This window comes from Phaenicophaeus curvirostris, chromosome 3 (assembly GCF_032191515.1).
Source record: "Phaenicophaeus curvirostris isolate KB17595 chromosome 3, BPBGC_Pcur_1.0, whole genome shotgun sequence".
NCBI lineage: Eukaryota > Metazoa > Chordata > Aves > Cuculiformes > Cuculidae > Phaenicophaeus > Phaenicophaeus curvirostris.
In genome coordinates, this window is record NC_091394.1 from 97,335,556 (window position 1) to 97,357,824 (window position 22,269).

Below are 22,269 nucleotides of genomic sequence, written 5' to 3' on the forward strand. Positions count from 1 at the left end.
CTTCCCTGTCTGAACTGCCACTAGTCCAGGCTCTTCCATCTACTTATACTCCACACAGCTCAACATGTGGGTGGTGCCCTGCCTCCTCTCGCACTCTCAGCTCAGCTTTCATTGGAGGAAAAGCGAGGCCGGTGTCTGTGGCAACCCAGATCTTGGCAGCCTCCCCTCGCTTCCCACCCCCTCGCGTACGCCCCCAGACTCGACGCGAGAAGCACTTGAAAGGTGCTGGAGACAGTTGGGTAGATGGATGAGTAATCGCACCTTCCGCCTTTCAGCTTGCAGGAAAAACACTTATTCATTCCACAACTATTTACTCAGCAAGGTCATCATTAGCATGCTTCCCCTGGCAGGACTTAGCGAGGGGGAAATGAGGAGAAATTCACTGTGTCACACCAAGACAGACACCCACACGCCCCCCGCACACCCTCACATGCTTGCACACCCAGACGCACACGCACACACACACACAGTGAGCTCACTCCTAATATAAATGCTTGGAAACGGTTGCAAATCAGGAGGGAAAATAAAAAGGGAGAGAAAAATGAGAATAAAAGAGAAGGGGAGAAGGAGAAGGGAAAGCTCTCAAAGTAGCCACTTTAGTGCAAACTGGAACACTCTGGACATTCTGAAGTATTGGTGAGTTGGAGTCACCCCCACAGCTTCATTGCACCAGACCAACCGCTATCTTGGGAATATTCGGAAAGGGAGGGGGATGGCATCCTGGGTTTTACACCAAATTAAATCCGCCCGTCAAAAGCCTGTTCCGTACTTAGCTTGAATCAGATGCTTAATCAGTTTAGCCAGCCCACAAGTGCAGATGAAGCTACATTTGTTCTTTGCTCTGAACAAAGCAGGAAAAGCCAACCATAAAAGGAGTCCCCGGGTCTTACATAAGCTAGAGAAAAAGGATTCCCTAATCCTAGAGAGTTCCCCGCCGGAACACCCTCAGAGAGGTGCTGAGGACATCCGGGGCTTCTCATCCCCTTCCAGTGACAACAGCCGGAGGTAGTGGGATGCTGATTCATGAATATCATCTAAAAAGGGGGGGTTATGCCTGTTGCTAGCGGGGAGGTTCCTTGCCTCCGCTCAGGGTGGTGGGCAGTGTGCAAGGGAGGCTTATAATGAGTGCTTGCTTCTTGTATGACCGTGGCTTCTGGCCAAGTGTTTTCTGGTGGGACTGTAGCCAGCCTGGTTAGAGCAAAATCCAGAGGAGTCAGCTGGTCTTTCAGTAAGGTCCTGCTGAAAGGTCTCAGTGACTTCATGCATTTGATGAAGACAGAGTCACTTTGGAGAAAACCAGCAGTGGTTAAGCTGAAGGGTGTTAGGGACAGGGGTCAGGTCTCCCTTTCCCCACCATTTCCATGTGCTGCAGGAAGGCACACATCTCCTCCCTAAGAAGTGATGGAATTTTGGCAAAGACATGGCTCCCAGGAGAAATAGGAGGGTTATTTCGGGCAGCAGCCAGCTGACATAGAAGGGCTGCATGGTTTGGATGAAAGTGGGGCATGCCAGTCAGTGGAGAAGGGGACCAAAGCTTGAGGGTTTAAATGCAGGCTTCCTAATCCAGCAGACCCACCCAATGCCACCTTATCCCATACACATATCATTATTGTGATACAACTGGCAGAGACCGATTCCCTCTGCCTGCCTTACTTATCCACTTTCACCTAGCTTTCCTGAGCATGAGATTTTTGTACATCTGTGTTTGTGTTTGGAAAGGGTCAAATGCCAATCATCTGAGAGTTTGGGAAAGATTTGGAGCCTTTTATGTTGCAATCTCTGTGCTGCAGAGATTTCACCTCACTGATGTTGCCAGTAAGAGATCCCATTAATTGAGAGAGACACAGAAATCTATGTATCTATGTATCAGCACAAAGATATTCTCTTGAAAGGTTTTCATCCAGGATCCCCAGAACTGGCCCATAAGAGATTACCAGTGGATAGGGACAGGTTATAAACTGGATTTAACTTTACAAGGTCACCTGATTTCAACCTCACCTTGTCCCATCAAGTACTAGAGTATGGGATGAGCTAGCTGTAAAACCTTATCCACCAGTCTCTTTCCAGCCCATGCTACTTCTCTTTCCTCCTTCCTTACTTTTCAGTGTGTAGGGATTCGTTGGAATCTGAATGACCACATTTAGTACTAAGGTCTGGTCATAGGAACTCAGGATTATTAAGGCTAGAAGGGACCACAGAAGGTTTCTAGCTCATCCACCTACTTTAAATTGGGTCAGCTACTGGGTCAGACAAGCTGGGTCAGGTTTCAGGTATTTAAAACCCCAGGACTGCACAACCCTCTTCGGTCGACCTGCTCCACTGCATGACTGATCAGACGGAAAACCTTTTTCCTTATACCCAGACTGAGCATCTTTTTTTAAGTTATGACTGATCTCTTGTCCTCTTACCAGCCAGCCTGGCTCTGTTTCCTTGATAACCTCCCCACGAAAACTGCTGTTATGTCCTCCTGAAGCCATCACTTCTCCAGGATGGACAATCTCTGGTCCCACACCAGGCACCAGGAAAGTGCTGTAACCCTGACCATCTCAGTGGCCCATGATGAATTCTTTCCAGCTGATCAATGTCTTGTTCTGAAGGGCACAAACTTGATTACAGCAGATAAATAAGGTCTAATATGTCCTGAGTTGAGGGGGATAATCACTTCTATTGATCTCCTGGCTTTACCCATGCTCTCACAGCCTAGAATGCCTTTTTTGGTGCCAAAACACACCACTGGATCTTGCTCAACCTGCTGTCCCCCACCAATCCCAGATCCATTTCTAAGCCCTGAGCAGTCAGTTGCTGCCAGGAACTCTTTCTTCCCAGGCACAACATTTGTCCTTGCTGAAGATCATAGGATTTCTATTGTCCCTTTCCCCCAGCTCATCCAGATCTCTTCGTTCACCTCATTCAGCAACATTTCCACTGAGCCCTCCTCCTAATCTATGCACTGTTCTTCTGTGGAGGTGGTCGGGGAGAGAGAAGAGGCAAGGAGGAATGGGGGTTTTCCTTCTGGACCTGCTGGGGAATGACTTACTGATTAAGACACAGTGATAAGCATTTTCATTGTATTTCTAATTAAAGTAAGGTGTGTGGGTAGAGGAGGAGGAGAGAGGGGAGCCGGAAGCAAAGGAAGGAGGGAGACAGAGTGCTGGGAGCTGACAGGGAAAGGCAATTTTAGGCAGACAGACAGTTTCCAAGCACAGAGAGACAGACGGGCATGGAAGGGCAGAGGTTATGGACTGGGTCAGGCTAAGGAGGAAGCTCTGATTGCCACAGCATCTTCATCCCAGGGCTTCACACAGAGACAGCCAGAGACAGTCCAGTGGAAATCATCTGCCCAGCCTCAGGGGATCTGGCAACAGAATGGACAGAGGAGACTGTAGGGTGTTTGGTCCTCTGGGTGACCATATGAGAAAGACAAGAAAGAGGAAAGAAGAGAAGAAAGTAAGACAATAAATGAGTATGCAAGGGGAAGAAAAAGGGTGAACAGTGACCAGGGGTATTTTCCTCAGAAACAGCTGAGCAAGAGAAAATGGGATGGGAGAGAAAACAGCATAAGTCACATCTCATAGCTCAGCAGGGATGGTGTCTCTCTACAGCTTCCTGAACTGTTGTAAACCACAGCAGATTAAGATCAGAGTCAAAAAAAAAAAAGAGGAGGAAGAAATAGAAAAGTCAACAGACTAATTACAGGCAGGCAAAAGGAGTGCGTGGCAGCAAGCAGCAACAGAAAACCCTACTGTTGGGAAAGGGACCCAATGAAAGGGACGTTGAGTCACAGCCAGCACTGGCACCTTCCCCAGTGTTGTCACAACAGTGCTTTGCCGGAGACACGATGTACCCAGAGCCTGGTGGCACTCACCCCTTGCAGCCATTCAGGATGAAGGCTTTCTCTGCACTTCATCTTAAAGCAAACTTAATGGGGTTTCAGGCTTTTTTTTCAGATGACATACTTTTGCCACCTCATCTGGATGAGATTTTTGGTCTACCTTATGGCAAGACATGCCACTTCCCAGAGAGGGGCCAAAGCTGTGAGCCAGATGAACCTGATAGGTAAGCAAGAAAGGGGAGATTCTAGGGCTTAGGAAGGTTTATGGTGCAGCCTAGTTCTTCTGTCTTATAGTAACTTACGCTCAGAAGAGCTCTGCTAGATGCTGTATTACCCTACTGCGACATCAGGGTCCCTCCCCAGTTACACATTGTGATGTGCATTGTGTTCCTTCTCTGAATCACTGCCTGGAGGACCCAGTCTTTCACCAAGGACTCTAGGAAATGTTTTAAGTTAGAAGTCTGAAAGCTGGTTTAAAATTAATCCCATACTCTAGCAAGAATTAATTTTTTTTCTACAGGTGAACAAGGGTTTTTCTGTCTTATCCTATATTTGTTGTTCTAGAATTATCACTTGCAGAATTGACTCCTCCTTCTACAAGAAAAAAGAAAAGAGAGAGAAAAAAAAATAAACTGTGGTTCTTTCCCTCTGCCTCCATGCCCTGTTCGATCCCTATCAGTTCTCCTGTAGGTTACCAGGCAAAGCTGACCAGTCATTTGGTTGTTAGCAAAACCCTTAAGAAGGGAATAAAATTAAGAGAAACCAAGGTACTGGGGTTTTTGTTACATTAAAGAAAAGGGGGGAAGGAAAAGAATAACACTTTTAATTTACACCATACGTCTCTATTCATCCATCTCCAGCACCGGAACAGTTTATTTCATTGAAGCTAGCACTCACAATGCAGAGTTTCACATTAAAAACATGGTTCAACGTCAATGGCTGCATTGTCCCTGGCCACCTATTGTCCTCCACGGCTGGGGCCCACACATCACGTGCTGGGAGGGTGGGGAAGCAGGCAGGACGTTGAGAGTGGCTTGCTATCAATATTAACAATAATCCTAATAATAATAACTATAATTATTATTATTAATGTCACTCCTTGTGCGGAGGAGCCTGCAAATTCTCTTTTCTTTTCATCTGAAAAGCCCTACTGTGTTGGGAAGATAGAGTGCTTTGTTTTCAGACTAAAAATATCTTCTCTACTTTGTAGGTTCTTTTTCTCTCTTTATTTAATGGGATGTTTGTTATTTTCTCATCCTCATTGGGCAGAGGAAATGTTAACAAATGCCTTCTTGTGCTGCATTTGCTTCCTCAAGCCTGCCTGGGGCTAGATCAAGAAAGTCAAAGGAAATATCAGCATTTTTCACAGCAATAACCTGAACTCTGGTGTTGGGAGTTATGACCTACATGAAGCCCACGCAAATAGAAAGACATCTCCAAATGAACTTCATTTTCCTCCCATGAACATCACTGAGAAGCTGGCAGAGTGTAATTGTTGCTAGAAAAACAAGCAAGCCCCATGTCAAAGGATCCAATTTCTGCCAGGCTCATGAAATTATTTCTGCCTTTATGCCACACACTGCTGAGAGCTGAATCTGGCCCATATTTGGCCACACACTTGACTCTTCCCCCATCTGCCTCCATCTAGGGTGCCCCCTAAATATTCTAGTACAAGTTTATGCATTTTGGTTTTTTTTTTACTCATCCTCAGCAGTAAACACTGAAAATCACAGGTCTGCTAAATAAAGGAAAGCGGTGGAGTGGCTGTGAAGTGCACAGCTCCTGGTGTGACTTGGATAGCAGAGTCGTACTGGTCCAGGAGAGCTGTGCTCCTTGCTGTCTGCCAGGATGATGTGCCCATGCTGATTTAAGGTTTACTTGTGGTCCATGGAGCCATTCCCACCCTTCCCTCCAGCCCTGCTTCTGCTTTACCAGTTCTGTCTGGGTTTCATGTTAATACCTCCCTGGTGAGACGAGGTGCAATGGGGATGTTAGAGGAATACTGGGAGATCACAGCCTCACAGTGAAAATGGGACATTGTCCTTTCTTTTGGTGGATTGCCAAGCCATCAAACCATACCCTTGATCATGTGGTGATTCAGGGGAAGCTGTGCAGCCACGTGACTTTGGGAGTATCAGCTACTCACACGATGAGGAGAGAGTGGCTCAGATTGCCCCTTGTCTTACCTCTACTCCTCAGAGATATCATGTTGCCATGGATGATGCCATGTGTTAAGGCTTTCTCAGCACCTACAAGGCTTTGTGTTTTTTTTTTCCTTCTGGACTAGAGCATATGGGAAGGTGACTAAGGGAACTAGGAGCCTGGTTTTCCATTATTGAAGCCAGAATGGCTTTTGGGAGGTTCCTGTTGCCATAACAGAAAATGCTATCTTGATGATGTTGTTAGCAGCCAGATCTAGTTCAACAGAGAATCAATAGCAGCCCCTTATCTCCACCAAATTGCATAGCCCTACCCCTCCTCTGAGTGCCACCTGCTCTATCCCCTTGAGGGGAAAAGCAGAAGAAGCTAAGGAGTGCTCAAAGAAGGTCCAGATACCTCTTTCTACATTGTATTGTAGGTGTCCACCAAGATGTGCAATAGCAACAAAAGCTGTGTTTGTTTAGACCTCTTCAGGCTAACCTCTCAAATTCCCCGTTAGCTTCAGTCTGGCTGATGCCCCTAACCTGGCTTAAGAACTCCAGATTCATAATCAGAATGGTTTGACTTGGAAGGGACCTTAGAGATCATCCAGTTCCAGCTCCCCTGCCATGGGCAGGAATACTTTCCACTTGATCTGGTTGCTCATGGGCTCATTCAACCTGGTCTTGAACACCTGCAGGGATGGGGCACCCACAACTTCTCTGGGCATCCTGGTCCAATGCCTCACTACCGTCTAATCTAAATCTCCTCTCTTCCTCCTTAAAACCATTGGCCCTTGTCCTGTCACTGCAGTCCCTGATAAAGAGCGCCTCCGCAGCTTTCCTCTAGGTTCCATTTAAGTACTGGAAGGCTGCTTTAAGGTCTCCCAAGAGCCTTCTCTTCTCCACGCTACCATAGTTGGGTAGTTTTTCTTTCTTCAAGCACACGCTTGAAGAACACTGCCTAAATGCTTTATTTGCCCTCATTCAGATTGAAATCCCAAAGTATTTTCAAACTAGCTTAACCCAGCCTGTCTAGGATTTGGCTATATAAGTGGTTTTAGATAACACCCCAGGCAGGTTCAATGCCATCATCTGCCTAACTTGGCACTAGTATTTTAATCCAGGTCTTCTCTGTGCTGAGACATTTCTAAAAGTAAAGGAAACACTAAATGCATTATTGTAACTCATTTAGTTGATATTTTTTGTTTATTTGCTTCTTTCTTGTAGTGTTTAGACAGGGGTTTCCTTCCCATGGATCATGAACATCCACCTTCAGTGGTGGGGAGCAGGATTTTCTACCTCCCTCTTAACAGGAAGGTGTATCTGTCTCCTTGCAGTGGGCTCTGCTAAGGCATTGCAAAGGGCACCGCATGGACACAGGGCTTTTCCATGGTTATAATGGGACATGAGTCTGTGGCTGCTAGCCAAATCCATGTCTCTAGAGCTCTCTACACTGACATCTGTCAGTTCTCAGCTAGCTCAGCCAGCTCTCATCCATCATCACCGTGAAACCATAGCTAGGCCAACACTCACTTGTTTTTAGCATTTGTACCATTCAATAGTTACTTGATTTACTTTTTCCCCATTTTTTCCATTTGCCTCTCCTTCTCTTAAGCTATTTCTCTTATTTTCTTCTCTTCTGGGCATTGCTGTTAACAAAGGATTTCCCCTAAGCATCCTTGTTTTCTATTGCTAATCTTTCTTAGCTGCGGGGAGCCACAGCTAGAGTCAGTGCAGGACTTGTGTCTGGCTCAAGACAACAACAGAGCAGCTGCCTCGTGTGGTAGCAGGGAGCCTGCATCACTAATAACAGAAAGGGTAATGTTAGGTCACTTCTGAAGGGAAGAGACCTCATTCAGTGCATGCACATCCCAGTCTAATTCTACCAGCTTTTACATTTCTATTATTTAAGTCCCTTTAAATGAGAGATGGATAATAAGGGACTGTAGGGAAACTCAGGGGAAACAGAGGAAAGTGGGAAGACCAGGCTGTACTGAGTTCTTTCCAAATGAATGAGCCCCCAAACATCACTGAAAGACATATTAGATCAGGGTTAGCAGGAGCTGGGGAGTGAGCTGCTGTGTAAAACTGTCCAGGACAGCATTTCCTTCCCAAAAATAACAATGGCACAGCTCAATCCCCACACTGAACACAACTGCTTGGTGGTCTCAGGCTGAAGATCCCCGGGTCCATGGGAGCAAAATACTCACTGCAAAGGCTTTACATTTCTGCATTGAGAAAGATGGGTATTTGATGCAACAAATAGGAGAACGTGTCTGTGCAGTTCCTATTCAGAGCTGGAGATCTAGAAGGTCCATGGGGCAGGGGCTGCAGGTCCCATATGAGTTGCAGCTTGCTCTGAGACAGGATGAGGAGGACAAGGACAGAGAAGGAGGCAGCCTTTAAGGACAGAGGAATAAAAGGCATGCTTCTGAGACAAGTCTTTTCCTTGTTAGTGTCTCCCCATGTGATTGTGAGAATTCAATCTACTTTCCCTTTGTGGTGATTGTCTCTCAGGAAGGCTCATCCCATTTAGATAGAAAACTGCTGAAAAGGAAAGATTTTTCCTCATGGTTCTGTCTAATACTAGCAAGTCCAAGACTGAGAATAGGGGGAGTGGGATGGAGTGCAATTAAGAAAGGGGAAAAGATATTCAGTTGCTGCAATTGTAGCCACTGTAGCCAGACTTATTTTAGTGAAAGGTCCCTAAGGATGTTTTAATTTCCCTCAGCTATGACCTGGGGAGAGGCAGCCCTGCTGTAGGGCTATGGGGATGGGATAGGCAGTGCTGCCAAACAGAGGATGCTGGGGAGGCAGTGGCAGTTCCCTCCTAGTATAATGGGCTTTAGGTTTCCATGGGTCCTCACAGGAATGTGGCAACAGAGGGAGAGAAGGATCAGAGGGTAGATGCAGGGGCTTCCAGCCAATCGAGCTAATGCTTCTCTGCCTGTTGCAGCTGTTTCTCTCTGCTTGACACAGATGGTGGCCTCTCCATCGACCCTCTCAAAGAAACCCCAGCCCACACTGCGGGGGAGGATGCGGTGCCCTGGATTTCTCACGTCACACCCCCATTTTCTGTTTTGCAGCAGTCAGGGTTGGCTGTGAGGAGGAAGGGGAGGGAAAGGCAACAGCTCCATATTAACGGGTTCCTTAACAAGAAACCTGGTAGAGGTTAGTATCCATCCCCGCGGCTATCTGAAGCATCCTGAGCCATCCCAGAGTGAGACAGCGACGTGGGTGGGTGTGTGGGGGAGAAGGGATGAGTGGGAGAGGGGAAGACAAAAGGGATGAGCAGCATGTGTGCCAGAGATCAGAGCTGCTGCAGGCTGCTACCTTCCCATCACCTGCCTGCAAACAGGGAATGGAGACAGCATGTCAGGTGGGCTTTGCAGGGGTGAAAATGGGCGAGGGTAGCACCCCCGGGGTGTTGCTAAAACAGGGATGCTGTAGGCATGGCTCCCCATGCCTGCCCATGGCAGGCTTGCAGTCATCTTTCCTCCTCCCCAGGAACTGCAGTGCTTTTTTTCTCAGAATCAGTGATGTTAGTGAGAGAGTTGGGGTTGTTCAGCCTAAAGAACAGAAGGCTCCAGGGAGACCTTAGAGAAGCTTTCCAGTACTGAGAGGAGGGTACAGAAAAGTTGGAGAGGGGCTCTTAATTAAGGAGTGCAGCTATAGGACAAGAGTTAAAGGTTTTAAGGTGAAAGAGAGGAGACTGAGATGAGATATTAGGAAGAAATGTCTTACAGAATCACAGAATATTGTGATTTACTGTGGGGATGGTGAGGCACTGGCACAGGTTGCCCAGAGAAGTAGTCGATGCCACATCCCAGTGAGGGGAGACCTCATTGCTCTCTATAACTACCTGAAAGGAGGTTGTAGAGAGGAGGGTGCTGGCCTCTTCTCCCAAGTGACAGGGGACAGGACAAGAGGGAATGGCCTCAAGCTCCGCCAGGGGAGGTTTAGGCTGGACATTAGGAAAGAATTCTTCACAGAAAGGGTCATTGAGCACTGGAACAGGCTGCCCAGGGAGGTGGTTGAGTCACCTTCCCTGGAGGTGTTTAAGGCACGGGTGGATGAGGTGCTAAGGGGCATGGTTTAGTGTTTGATAGGAATGGTTGGACTCGATGATCCGGTGGGTCTCTTCCAACCTGGTTATTCTATGATTCTATGATTCTATGATCCCTGGAAGTGCTCAAGGCCAGTTTGGATGAGGCTTTGAGCAACTGAATCCAGTGGAAGGTGTCCCTGCCCATGGCAAGAGTTTGGAACTGGATGATCTCTAAGGTCCCTTCCCAAACCATTCCATCATTCTAGCGCTCAGGGAGTTTGTGAAGGAGGGGAAACTCCTGAGATTCAGAGTTATATGATCCCCACAGTAAACACATACAGACCCCTGCTTCTTCATGCACCACTTGCTCTCCAAAATCCTCCAACTCTGTCTCCAAATTCTGTATATCATGGTTCTGCACCATGTTTCTGCTGTGTCAAATCTTTTGAGGGCAACTCAATCTCACAAATGTTTCTGCCAGGTGTTATGCAGGAAGGTAACTGAGCACCAACCTCCACCCGCAGCTTTAGTTAGAGACTCCGGGGAACTTAAAAGCGTGTTTATCACTTACATGATTAACAAGGAGGCCATCATTATCCAGAATAGTCATGAGATAGGATGCCCTTCCCAAGAGTTGCAGACAATCATGTTCACAACATCTTTCTTTTAACTAGGACATGAACTGCGATTTCTTCACATCTGAAGAGTTCCAGCCTCCACACAGCTAACTAGCTCAGCATCTTCTGCAGCAGCTTTACCATTCTGGATAACTGATCAAACATCCATCCAAGGTATAGCTCAAAATATACACCCCAGGCCATGCACCCCATATCTCAGAAGAAAAGTAACACTATGTCAGTGCTAAAGCCGCATGCAAAGCATAAGGATCCCACAAGAAATGACCAAGCCTTCTCCTGACCATAAAGTGCCTTCTCAGGTGTTCAACTAGGATACAAGGGTCCAGAGCAAAAAGGGATCTGGATGCACATCAACGAGGCCGGCCACCCATGTTCACTCACCCTGAGAATGCCTTATGTCTGCTCTGCCACATAAACAGAGGGTTTCCCCATCAGAACCTGCTAGGTCTGGATGAATTTGCATTGTGTCCTGCTAGAGGAGAACTAAGAAGTCTGTCAGAGACTCAAGAGTTCCAGGAATGGGGCTGTGCAGTTTCTAAAAAGACAACTTCATCCCCTTGATTTGGGGATTAAATGACTAGCACAGAACTTTTTCCTTCTTTCTTCTTCATCTCCTCTCTCCAAATATTTGTGCAGACTGCCTGTGGCATTTAGAACAGCTAAAATTATCTCCATTAAATATCTGCACTGTTTTCCTTTGTTCTTTTTCTCTTTCTGGCTCTTTCCTTCCAGGCAGCTGGAACATGTTCTTTAGACATTCTTTAAAAACATAAGAATAAAAACTCTAACCCAAACACCACCCAGCAGCTAACACTCATGCAGCTTCAGTTAGGTTTTATTTAGAATCACGCACGAAATAGATTGCAGAACCATAGAATAGGTTGGATTGGAAGGGACCTTAAAGATCATCCAGTTCCAACCCCCCTGACATGGACAGGGACACTTTCCCTTTAAGTATTAGAAGGCTGATCTAACATCTCCCAGCGGCTTTCTCTTTTCTAGGCTGAACAATGCCAACTCTCAGCCTATCCTCAGATGGGAGGTGCTTCAGCCCTCAGATCAACTTTGTGGACCTCCTCTGGAGGTCCTTCCTGTGCTGAGGACTCCAGAACTGAATGCAGGACTCCACATGAGGTCTCACCAGAGCAGGGTAGAGGGGCAGAATCCCCTCCCTCAGCCTGCTGGTCACACTTCTTTTGATGCAGCCCAGGATACAATTAGCTTTCTGGGCTGCAAGTGCACATTTTTGGCGCACATTGAGCTGCTTTTCCACCACTACCCTCAAGTCCCTTTCTTCAAGGCTACTCTCAACCCATTCTCTGCTCAACCTGTAATTTAGATGATATGAAAGAATATATGAAGACCCATTTTCCTAGTGTTTATCCATAGGAAACAGGAGAGTAGTTTTATTGACCTAGTCCATCAAAGTCATCTCTTTGTGGACTACAGGTCTACAGGATCTGTGTGAGAAAAAGATAACTAAAGAATTGTGCGCTGGTATTTGGAGCATGCTTGGTACCACGAGTTAGGAACATGATATCCCTACTCTGCTCTGAGATGTTCCCCCTGCCTGTCCACATATTCATCAGAATAATAACCAGCCCTTATTATTGACCCGTCAGCTTTGTAAATTCCCTGCCAATCTCTTCTGGGAGAGAAAATTCCTTCCCAGCATCAAATTTGGCAGCTGTCTCATCCTTTTGCCTGACAGCATGATTCACCAGCGTTAAGTAACAAACCCATTTATTCATAAAGATGCCATCACTGTCCAAGCAATCATTCTTATGTTTTTCAAAGTGAAGACGATGACTGTTCATTCTGCCCATGCTCATTTTATTATTGATCCTTTGTTCCCTAAATTTCCTCTCAATAACTTCTGTATGCTTTCCTGGAGCACAAATCTTATGAGGAGCAGCTTAGGGAACTGGGATTGTTCACCCTGGAGAAAAGGAGGCTGAGAGGAGACCTTATCATCCTCTACAACTCCTTGAAAATTGATCGTAGCAAGGTGGATGCTGGTCTTTTCTCCCAGGTAACAAATGATGGGATGAGAGGAAATGGCCTCAAGTTACACCAGGATTATATTGCATCAGGAAAAATTTCTTCACTGAAATGGTTGTCAAGCATTGGATGAGGCTGCCCAGGGAAGTGGTTGAGTCACCATCTCTGGAGGTATTTAAAAGATGGGTAGATGAGGTGCTCAGGGATATGGTTTAGTATTGGATAGATATGGTTGGACTCAATGGTCTCAAAGGTCTTTTCCAACCAAACGATTCTATGATTCTGTGATTCACAAAAGAGAGAAAAACTTCAGAAGGCGGCTGGGATGATAGGCAGTGTCAGAAAATATTTCCCGACCACCAAGAAAGTTTGTTTACTACTAATTTTATGAGTTTCTGGGAAATCTCTTAGGGAATCTCACCAAAGTCTATTTGCCAACAACAACTGGATTGCTAATAAGATAGTATGACACCTGGTTTGTGTATTATTATCTTACGAATATACCTACACACCCCCACACATTTTCACCCACCTGTCATTTTCACAAGGGTTTTCTTGGTACTATTTTCCTGCCTCCTCTATACCCATTTTATTGCTCTGACCTGTTGACAATTATTGAAGAAGTGACTCCCAAATGCATTTGTTTTATCCTTTTGAAAATGGAATTTTGATGGGTTGAAGTGGCAGTGGGTGATCCCTCTTGAAAGCAAGATCTGAGGAAAGCATGGTGTGCTGTGAGTTTGTGGAGGCAGAGAGGGATCTTCAGATGTTATTAAGACTGGGAAAAACAACAGGATTTCTATGCTGAGCATAACTGCAGGATTGAAATATTCAGTAATCCGCACAAAATTATTTTAGGTGGAAATCTCCATGTAGGACACAACCAAGGATGTGATCATTGCCTCTTTTTTCTGCAGAGAAGCTGAGCTACCCTCACAAAGCTCAGAAATTTCAGCCTCAAATACCTCTCTTTGTCTGACTGGAAACAAAAACTTGATGAATACAGACCTCTACTTTTCCAAATTGTCTGATTACTCTGTAATACATTCAAGATCTCACAGGTTTCTCTCTTTGTGTAACAGAGTAACTAGAGCAAATACTAAAAGAGTTTCCCCAGAAAAGAGTGATTCAGACTTGGAGAGAATTTAAATACTAGGTCTGGGTATATAAGTTCTTGCGTGTGGTTATTTCACTATAAGGAAGACTGCAGATCTTCACCTATATCCACATAATTTCTCTTAGGTAGCAGCAGGACCACAAGCTGCACCCCCTTTGAGTACGGGGATACTGTACATAAGGATAGCAGCACTGCTATTCACAGCCTGGATTCCTAAGAGCTGAACCATAAATGAAAATTTTAAAGAATCATAGACTGGTTTGCATTGGAAGAGACCTTACAGATCATCCAGTTCCAGTCCCCTGCCATGTGCAGGGACACCTTCCACTAGACAGGTTGCTCAAAGCCTCATCCAACCTGGCCTTGAACACCTCCAGGGTTGAGGCAGCCACAACTTCTCTGGGTGACCTGGGCCACGGCCTCCCGATCCTCATGGTATAAAGCTCTTCCTGATACCTAATCTAATTCCCCCTCTTTCAGTTTAAAACTAATATCCCTCATCTTATCCCTGTACTCCCCCTCCTCAGCTTTCTTGTAGGCCCCCTTTAAGTCCTGGAAGGCTTCTCTTGTCTACAAGTCCCAGAGCCTTCTCTTGTCTACACTAAGCAAGCCCAACTCTCTCAGCCTGTCTTCATATGGGAGCTGCTCCTAGTGGCCCCCCCAGCAAAAGATGAGATAACAATCTCAACAATTTTTAGGCATCAGACTTAAGGAGGGAGAAGGAAAGGGCTATGTAACAGGCATAGTTTGGCATCCAGGCTTCATTAACTCTGTTTTTCAAAACGCATTTATTTCTCCAGAATAACAATTGAGTTATCTCAGGTCCCATATTCCATCCTCTTTAGTACATCCCCTCTTGGCTATTGCTGTAGGTAGCAAGCATCCACAGTCCCCTTTGTATCATTACCTCATTCTTTCCCTACCACATTAAACTGCTATCAAAGATGAAGTTGCAAACATAGTTTGTTGCCTACTGGAGCCTTACATTTCAGAGCTATAGTTGCTGTTCTTGCATATTTCGTAAAATTTTTTTAAGCAGCCAATTTTCACTAATGGGCTCACTTGGGGGTCTGTGGAACTGCAGGGAAAACAGAGACAAGCAACCATCCTGCTGGGAGACCTTTGCAAACCCCAAAGAACCTTTTTCAGAAACAGGAGTTCCGTGTTTTTAATGAGATCATTTTCAGAAAAGTCTGGAAAAAAATAATACAGAAAGAAGAGAAAATAGCTACAGCAAAACAGAGATAATCACTAAAAATGCTTCTCAAGGAAACCAGAAGCCCACTCAGTGTAATGAGACAGAAAAATTTCAAGAAACCAAAAGGAGGAATATGTGCTTTATTTGACACATCAGAGCCAAGTCATTATGTGACAAGAAAGAGCATCTCGACCCTGCGGTTGTCTGTCACCCCCTTGATGCAGAATGCTGGATTAAGAGTGGAGAAATAGGCCAAAATCCCATCAGTAGCATAGTTTGGAGCCAGTTTGCAATGAAAACTAAGTTTTATGACAAATGTGACATGCTGAATTGCGTAGAAAAGGTCACGTCTCTGCACCTCCATCTGGTTGATGCATTGACCTGTATTAAAAAAAAAACGCACTCAGCAAGGGGTGATGCGCCCACACTGGTTCACAAAGGCCAGTTTCATGCTTCTTGACATGGCCAGACACATTTGCTATAAAGATAAGCAATCAGTGGTAGCTTTCTACATGGATATAATGCAAAAACTTCAGAAAGCTGCATCTGGTTTATGTCAGATGTATATTATAAAAAGCACTGGCAGATCAGGCTTGAGTGACAAGAAAACAGGAATAATGGGAAGAGGGAAAGTGAAAATAGAAGTATCTCTTGTCATATGTTTGACGTGGCCGAAGCCTCAAATACCTGTGTGGGAGTGGTAGATCAAACAGTTGTTTGATGGCACGAAATGATACCTCCAGCACACCTCTGCCCACTATGCCAAAGGGGTTTAACAGGCTGACACTTTCCTGATATCTCAAGAAGCCAGAGTATGAGTGTAGGGAGGTGCCAGAGAAGGTGTATAGAAGAACATCTAGTTCAAAAGCCAGTCTAAAACATTGTCCATGAGTTAATGCTTATAGGAGAGCATAATAACAGAATAGGAATATAGTGTTATATCACTAGATTCTCCCCTAATCTAAAGAGATTTGGGGCTCAGGCACTGCATGAACAAAAGCCGGTAGTTTCATATTTACATGCTCTTCATGGAGGTTTTTTCCCTTCTATTAATCTGCCCAGACATCTTTTGAATATCTGTATGTTTTGGGGTCTATAATACTGTACAGCAGGGAGTTGCACAGAAAACAAGTTATTGTGTGAAGAAATGTCTCCTTTTAATTTGTTCTGAGCTTGGCACTTGCTCATTTCAACCAATAACCTTTAGGTCATGCAACAGAAGAGACAATAACCAATCAACCTCTAATAACATCTATCTACATCCTACAATATCCTTCTTTCACCCTTCATTTTTTTTTCAGATCAAATAAACGTGATTTAAACAGCCATTCCCTGTGCAGAAGTGACTTTGTTACTTCTTTCAACTGCTTTGTTTTTTTCCACATCCTTTGTGGGAAGGGGTCACCAAAACAAAACAGACAGTGTTCAAGATGTGAATGAAATAGGAGTTTTCTCAGCAGGAATGAGAATGGGTGAGAGAGGACAGCAGGAAACCTCTCACTCTATAGACCACCTTGGTGCAAAGGACATGCAAGTGACCTAAGGAAAACACCAGAAGTTGAAGTACAAGGCTACACGTTAGAATTTTTCTGACATAGAGGGGCAAAATGGGAACAGAGATGGAAATGGGGAAAGTTTCATTGAAGAAAATAAGTGTAATGGGGACAGGATATTTTTCCCAGCAAGAGATCATGGTGGCTGTCTTTTTCATGACAGTAGATAGGCTGTCGGAGGAGGTTTCACAAATTTTCAGCAGTGAGACAGATGTGCGTGGTATGGAGAGGTGTCCAGACCTCTGGCCAAAATGCAGCATCTGCTAAAAGCTGCAGTTTTGCTCACAAGGCAGCCAGAGTAGTCACCCCAACTTCACTTCTTCCAATTCATTCACTCCCCATAGAAGAGCTGTTGATGGGACTCCAGCCCTGAGTCTAAAGTGAGCCAGAAGGACAGGTTCAATTTCTTTCTTTCCACGAGGGAAAGAATAAACTTCCAACTTCTTCCATGTGACATGCTAAACTGGCAACACAAGTCTTCCTTCTGATGACTTTGCTCATAGACTTTCGGTTATGATGTTTTGCCAACTTCCCAGCAAGTCAACTTCTCAGATATTTAATTTAGCTGCAATGTAGCACTTCCTTCAAAGCTTGTTCTTTATCAGGCCCTTCGCTTCACCCTTTTCTACCAGTTCTGCTAGCATTTGCAAAGTGGTAATGTAGCTCATCTTTCACTAGGAATTTTGTACCCAGATGAAGCTCAAGTATTTCCAGCAAGGCAGAGTGGGTTGTAAAATACCACAGTTCTCATGTGGGGATCATTTCTTCCTGTCTTAGGAAAGCTGGTGAGAAACAGAACTGCTTTGGTTTCTACAATCACTTTCCTTGACAAGGAAAAAGCTGGTGAAACAAAAATGGGACAGCTGGAAAGGCAAAGCTAAGCCACAAGCAAGCCAGGCTTCCACACAAGCTGGCCTGGCAGGTCTCCCTTTCCTAGGCAGAAACCTGCAGATGGCTGCTTGTCACGTATTCACGCTTGTCACGCACGGGACAAGAGGGAATGGCCTCAAGCTTCGCCAGGGGAGATTTAGGCTGGACATCAGGAAAAAATTCTTCACAGAAAGGGTCATTGGGCACTGGAACAGGCGGTTCCAGTGCCCAGGTTCCAGACTCAACAGGTGGTTGAGTCACCTTCCCTGGAGGTGTTTAAGGCACGGGTGGACGAGGTGCTAAGGGGCATGGTTTAGTGTTTGATAGGAATGGTTGGACTCGATGATCCGGTGGGTCTCTTCCAACCTGGTTATTCTATGATTCTATGATTCTGTGATGCACTTCGAGCCATCAGGGCATGTATGATGAGCTCTATGGAGTGACATCTTAGTCCAGCCTCCAAGAAAACCTGTTTGGAAGGCTTTAAGTAGTGAAAATCTGTCTGTAAGACTATTCCTATTTTGTGTGTTTATGCAGCACAGTCATTGTTGTTTGGAGATTTTTGCAAAGTATTGACCTTATTGGTCTCTGATAGTTGATGCTTGGACCAAGCTTAAACATTAGTGATGGATCCGGGCATGGATGCTGAATGGCCAGTTGGAGGTGTTCATTCCAGCTCCTTGAATATGGCACGAGGGGAATGAACTGTAGCCATGCTCACACGATCTCATAGGGAGCAAATCCCTATGCCGTTTTCAAAGACAGAAAACTGCACTAGACAGACCACTGATCTGACCTAGAAAGGCATGTTTTGCTTCCCCAAGTGCCTGGTGCTTTTTAAGAAGCCCAAGAGCATTCAAGTGATCCTCACAGGGCTGAAAGATGTGAGATAGGGTGCAGAAAAAGTCTACAGTCCTCTGGAGTAGGCATGGTGGGTCATCTGGGGTAGCCAAACTGGACCAAAGTGGACCAAAGTGGGGCGACCAAGGCTAAACTGGGCAAAAGTGGGCAAAACTGGGCCAAATGGGGCCAAAGCAGGCCAAACTGGGCTGAACTGGGCCAAAGTGGGCCTATCTAGGTGAAACTGGACTAAATGGGGCCAAAGTGGATCACACTGGGCCAATATGGGCAAAACTGTTCCAAACTGGACCAAACAGGGCTGAAGTGGGGCAAAGTGGGTTAAACTTAGCCAAAGTAGGCTGAACTAGGTTCAGCTGGGCCAAAATGGGCTAAGCTGGGCTGAAATGTTTTAAACTGGGCCAAAATGGGCCAAGCAGGGGAAAAGTGAGCCAAACAGGACCACAGTGAGCTAAACTGGGCCAAACAGGGCCAAAGTGGGCTGAACTTGTCCAAAAAGGGCCAAAGTGGGCATAACTGGGTGTTGAACTGGGCCAAAGTGAGCCAAAGTGGGCTAAAATGGGCTAAAATGGGCCTAACTGGGACAAAATAGGCCAAACTAGGCTGAACTGGGCCAGGCTTGGTGAAAGAAGGTGTAACTGGGCAACCTGTACCACTGCCTCACCACCCTCATCAGAAAGAATTTCATCCTGATGTCTAGCCTGAATCTTCCCCCTTCCAGTTTAAAGCTATTCCCCCTCGTCCTATTACTATATGTCCTTGTAAACAGTCCCTCCCCAGCTTTCCTATAGCCCCCTTCAGGTCCTGGAAGGCTGCTATAAATCTCCCTAGAGCCTTCTCTCCTCTACGCTGACCAACCCCAACTCTCCTAGCCTGTCCTTGTATGGGCGGTGCTCAAGCCCTCAGGTCATCTTTGTAGCCCTCCTCTGGACCCATCCCAACAAATCCATATACTTCTTATGTTGTGGATTCTAGAAGTGGACACAGGTCTCAAGGTGGGATCACAGAAGAGCAGATTTGAGTGGCATCCCATGGAAAACCTGGTGAAGAGAAGGCTCAGAGTGATCTCATCAATGCATACAGAGACCAGAAGGAAGGGTTTAAAGAAGACAGAGTTAAGCTCTTTTCAGTGGTGCCCACTGTCAGGACAAAAGTCAAGTGTCCATCAATGTCCACAGTTTGAGTGGTGAAAGTCTAAAAGATAATTATATTCCAAAATGTTTTGTGGAACTGCATGCTACAGCAGGGCTGAAGTAGCTCAGCTGGGAGAGCGTTAGACTGAAGATCTAAAGGTCCCTGGTTCAATCCCGGGCTTCAGCAGTGTTTTCCTGTTTTTCTGTGCCCAGTAGAGGGTTCCTCAGTACAAGACAGTCATGGACACACAGAAGAGAGTCCAGCGAGCGGCCTTGAAGATGGCGAAGGGATTGAAGCATCTATCCTATGAGGAAAGACTGGAGAATATCAATGTACATTAATACCTGAAGGAAAGGTGCAAAAGAGGAGGTAGCCAGTCCCTTTTCAGTGGTTCCCAATGACAGGACAAGAGGTAATGGGCACAAAACACAGCACAGGAACTTCGCTTTGAAAATCAGGAAATGCTTTTTACTGTGCAAGTGACTGAGCACTGGCACACAACCAGAAAGGCTGTGGAGTCTTAATCTTTGTAGATATTCAAAAGCTGCACGGGCATGGTCCTGGGCAACTGGCTGTAGGCAGCCTGGCTTGAGCAAGGAGCTGGTCCAGATGACCTCCAGAGGTCCCTTCCAACTTCAGCCATTCAGAGTCTATTAAACAGGGACAGAGATTTACAATTCAAGGGCTGCAGCAGAAACAGTGATATAAGGAGGGGTTTGGCCACCTCAGTCTTGAGCTACCTGTTCCTGCATCACGGAGTGCCCCATAAAAAAGCAGAAGTGTTGACCCACTGGTTTATGAGGCCACACAGGAAATCAAAACTGTGATTTGGGAAGGGAAAAATACCCTATCAAAAAGAGTAATTTTAGTCTGAATCACAACTGGCCTTTAAGCAACTCTCCTTAAAATTCATATTTTTCCCGGCTGAACAGTTCCAGTATGTCACTTGTTGCTCATACGGAAACCACTCCTGATCTCTTATAAGCTTTTCTGTTATTTTCTGAACCTTTTCTACTCCTGCACTGGCCTTTTTAAGACAATAGTATCCAATGGGAAGGCACCCTGAAGAGTTTTACAACTTACTTGTGTTTTCTCTTTTGTCCTCCATCTATTAGTTTCTGACTAATTCCTGATCTGTGGACCTTCAGGCAAACAACAGAGGCAAGACCTGAATAAGTAGTTCTTCAAAAAACAAATTAAAACAGTGAACCTTTAACTATCCATACCTGAAAAATCAACCCCAAGACTCATCCAGTCTCCCTAACAAGACAGAGACCTCTTCTACCTCCCTGTCTTTTTGGTGGTGTTCTTTAAGAACATAACCCTATCAGATCCTACAGCGCTTCCAGAACATGACTTCTTTGATCAGGACATGGATAACAACTTGTTCGTAATTCAATGACAACGTGATCTTCTCTGTGTCTTGAAGAGATACCACAGGTTCCCCTGGGCAAATACCTCCATCAACAGCCGCTACCCATTAGCAGACAGGCCCAGAACATGCATTGCCTTCCTGCTTAGCTTAACAAGTGTAACAGCCACTCACCCAGTATAGTCCTTGGCAGACTTAGAATTATAGAATCATAGAATCATAGAATAACCAGGTTGGAAGAGACCCACCAGATCATTGAGTCCAAACATTCCTATCAAACACTAAACCATGCCCCTTAGCACCTCATCCACCCATGCCTTAAACACCTCCAGGGAATGTGACTCAACCACCTCCCTGGGCAGCCTGTTCCAGTGCCCAATGACCCTTTCTGTAAAGAATTTTTTCCTAACATCTAGCCTAAATCTCCGCTGGTGGAGCCTGAGGCCATTCCCTCTTGTCCTGTCCCGTGTCACTTGGGAGAAGAGGTCAGCACCCTCCTCTCTACAACGTCCTTTCAGGTAGTTGTAGAGAGCAATGAGGTCTCCCATCAGCCTCCTCTTCTCCAGGCTAAACAACCCCAGCTCTCTCAGCCGCTCCTCATAAGGCCTGTTCTCCAGCCCTTTCACCAGCTTTGTTGCTCTTCTCTGGACTCGTTCCAGAGCCTCAACATCCTTCTTGTAGTGAGGGGCCCAGAACTGAACACAGGATTCAAGGAGCGGTCTCACCAGTGCCGAGTACAGAGGGAGAATAACCTCCCTGGACCTGCTGGTCACGCCGTTTCTGATACAAGCCAAGATGCCATTGGCCTTCTTGGCCACCTGGGCCACTGCTGGCTCATGTTCAGTCGCTGTCAACCAACACCCCCAGGTCCCTCTCCTCCAGGCAGCTTTCTAGACAGACTTCTCCTAGTCTGTAGCACTGCATAGGGTTGTTGTGCCCCAAGTGCAGGACCCGGCATTTGGCCTTGTTAAACCTCATGCCATTGGTCTCAGCCCATGGTCCAGCCAGTTCAGATCCCTTTGCAGAGCCTCCCTACCCTCCCGCAGATCGACACTTCCACCCAGCTTAGTGTCGTCGAATCATCGAATCATAGAATGGTTTGGGCTGGAAGGGACCTTAAAGAACATCCAATTCCAACCTCTCTACTATATCTAATCTAAATGTCCCCTTCTTCAGCTTAAAACCATTAACCCTCAACCTATCACTACACTCCCTAAGAAAAACGCTCTCCCCATCTTTTCTGTAGTCTCCCTGATGCACTCAGAAAGGATCTTCTGGCTCAAGGATACACCAGGTAGAAAATGGCCTTCTACTTCTCTCTGAATATAAATTAGGCAAGAGATTCCTGGTCCCCAGCCTGGATGAGAGTAGGCCAGAGTTCCTTGTATGGTCCATGTGCAGGATTAAATTATATCAGATTGGGCCTACGGGCCTTATTTTGTTATGAAAACAGACCTCAAGCAGTTGTGTGTGTGCATCCCAGGCATTGTCCTCAAATTTAAGAACA

The 22,269-nt window shown here is 45.8% G+C and overlaps 1 non-coding gene across 1 annotated transcript; it reads left to right on the forward strand.

The window, feature by feature from the left end:
* The first annotated feature begins 19,503 nt into the window (after positions 1-19,503).
* TRNAF-GAA (transfer RNA phenylalanine (anticodon GAA)) lies at positions 19,504-19,576 on the forward strand. The gene has a single exon. It is a non-coding gene; the product is annotated as a tRNA-Phe (tRNA).
* The last annotated feature ends 2,693 nt before the right edge of the window (positions 19,577-22,269 follow it).